This window comes from Arachis duranensis, chromosome 2 (genome assembly GCF_000817695.3).
Source record: "Arachis duranensis cultivar V14167 chromosome 2, aradu.V14167.gnm2.J7QH, whole genome shotgun sequence".
Lineage (NCBI taxonomy): Eukaryota > Viridiplantae > Streptophyta > Magnoliopsida > Fabales > Fabaceae > Arachis > Arachis duranensis.
The window spans coordinates 3,719,272-3,722,488 of NC_029773.3; positions in this window are offsets into that span (position 1 = coordinate 3,719,272).

Consider the following 3,217-nt stretch of genomic DNA (forward strand, 5'->3'; position numbering starts at 1 on the left):
TCCAAATTAATTATCTAAAACTTTCATTACAAATATCTATCCTACTACAACTTTTTAAATACTTTTAGATTCTTCCATAATACTCTTCATACTCCTATATATATCCACACTCTTCTAGAATACTCTATGACTTTTCAGAGTCTTTTAAAATCTTCTAGAGTATTTCGAGACCTTCTAGAACATTCTAGAATATTCCAAAACCATCTAAAATATTCTCAAACAATCCAAAATATTATATAAATACCGTTAAATCTAACCTTCTAAAATTTACACTAATAATGTATATATATACTATTTTTAATTTTATTTAAAAATATAAATAACAAATAAAATTAGACACGTGGATACTACTCATATCTGAATATATCTAACCTATTTCAAGAATAAAATATTTTTTATAGTTTTAATATGTCAAATACGTGTGGGATATATATGCGAGGTATAAACACGAAAACTCAACGTTGTGTTTGAGGTGCTAATGAGTAATATCTCAAATGGCATAATCTTTCCATATTCAATTAAGAGGTTGCGAATTTGAGTCTTCTATCTTTGGTATAAAAAATGTTGTGTTTGAGGTTTCAAAAGTTGGGTACAATTTTGATGATGCCAATGATGAGCAAGACGAGAAAAAAATGGACGGAAAATAAATGATTACTATATTTGTCTATTTTATCTATATTCTTATTTATATGCATAATCTTATATATATTCTTTGAAAAAAGTATGGAGAGTCAATGAATTTAGTGTATAATATATATAATAGAGATAAAATTAAAATTAACATCAAATAATAATTAAATTAATTAATTTTTAATAATTTAATTTAAAATTTAAAATAAATAAGAATTTGTAATAGTTATGTACACTACAAAACAGTTTCTCTCTCCTTCATGTGATATGATGTGACTTCCTTCTCATTCAATCTCCTCCTGTCTCACTGGTGCTGCGCCACCACCGACAATAACTACCGTCGACCATAGCTCCAGCTGATGTCACCATGCGCACCGCGAATGCCGAACAGTACCGTTGTGCAGTTTGGGTCATTCGCGCAGCCCCACAACGCGCTAGTCATGCAATCTCTCCCCCGCAGCCGGTCCGACACCACCCAGCCGATGCCGATAATAAATGGTGTGGAGAATAAAGAGCTTTTTTTCAAAGTAGCAGGGCACAAACTCACGATGGTTGCGACTGATGCCACATACATAAAATCATTCAACACAAACACCATTGTCATAGCATCTGGTCAGACCACAAATGTTCTTCTATAAGCCAACTTCAAGACGGGTAAATTCTTACTTACAGTCTCTCCTTTTATGGACGCCTTCGTCCTCGGTTGACAACAGAATCGAGATTGCCACGTTACATTACTAAGGTATTTTAGTTTTTTATTTTGATTAATACTTTAGAGTAAATTCACAACCTCGCCTAGCTAAAGTTGTCGTTGCTTGGCTGTTCCGTCGCTGGATCTTCTCTCCTATCTCCATGCGTCATCGTTGACTCTCTCCACCCCACAAATGTGTTGGATGTTCAATTCATTAGGTATGTAGATGGTTATTTGTTCGATTCAATTTAAGTATATACAATTAATAAATGCTAGATGGTCATTTTATTAGGTAGTTGGATGGTTATTTTAATAACTACGTGGATGGTTGTTTGACGACGATAAACGGTGATGGAAGAGGGGGCTACATGGGTGGATACTGATGGCCGATGAAGAAGCTTCTAACACCAGAGAGGTGGGATGATTGATGAGGGTGGGGTGGCAGACGGTTTGGGCGAAAGAGGGTGCTTGGGTTAATTCTTTTGGTAAATTAGAATTGGGATGGATAATTTTTTGAAATAACTGTTTGGGTTTTTTTTATATTAGGCCAAATTCAAAATTCAATGTACACATTATCAAGATTCCTCATTATTTCCCTAGCGGAGTTCTTTTTTTGGTTCTTACATTATTTTTTAGTCTAACAAATAAAAAATTATTTGATTCACCACGAATTAGAGAATTAGAGTTTAAGTTAATATTCAATTTCACTCTTAAAATTTAAAGTCGAATTCAATTTGAACTTAAATTTTTAATAGACTTAAATTAGACCCCAAAATTTACAATCGTAATTCACATTAATCTTTGAACTAGTCTTCGTTAATAACATGTTGATTTGATACATTAACCTGTTGCGATTTAGATTCCTTAACTAACTTCCGTGTGATTAAGATTGATCAGAACTCCAAAAACTTAATTGTGCTCCCAAAGTCGTAAAATTTTCAAACTGAACTTATTATTGTCATCTTTGTGAGGATGTTGGGGAGTCAATCAAGTTTTTAGGAGGTTTAGTAAGTCTTAGTCATATGGAATCTAAACGAGAAATCCAAAACTTAATAAGTTAACGTACAAAATCAACACACCATTTACGGAAATCAGTTTAGGGACTAACATGAGTTATTATTATAAATTTTGGGAGCTGAATTGAGTCAATTATAATTTTAGAGATCAATTTGAGTTCGACTTTAAATTTCAGGGATCAAATTGAATATTAACTCTAGAGTTTCATTTAAAAATTTGTCATTGACAAATAAATTATTACATGCACAATATAAAACTCTAATCCCAATACTTATTTAGACAGATTAGAGAACTAATCAATATACTTTTAACCCAACTTGATTATAGTACATAAATATGCCCATAAATAAAAACCAAGACTTAATTGTAATTAATATATGTTGCTGTAGTACTATAGTCAAATTAATTCATTTAACCCTTTGATATATTTTTTCTATTTCTTTCAAACTTAAATTCAAGATTTTTGTCTGGTAAACAGTTCTTTTTAAATTGACCTAATCCTTCACCAAATGTGCTTATGTTTGTTGGTGCATTAATTATTAATATAATGTATAAGATTATTAATGTATTAATGTAGGGATAGGATTAGACAAACCTCTCAACAAAGGTTTGTAGGCATGTGTGCAACTGTAACTGCAATTCTGTTATTCCTTCTTTATATAACGTTATTTAATTCTTCTAAATAATTTATAACGAACAAAACTTGACATGATTACCGTGTAATTGATTAATGCAATAATAATTGTTTTAGAAGAAAAATACTCTTTATATATTAAAATTCAGTCACAAAATTAGTTAATATATTTGTATATATTTATAAATATTAAATTATATATTTTTAAATTAAATAATAAATTATTAGAATAATTAAATTTATGA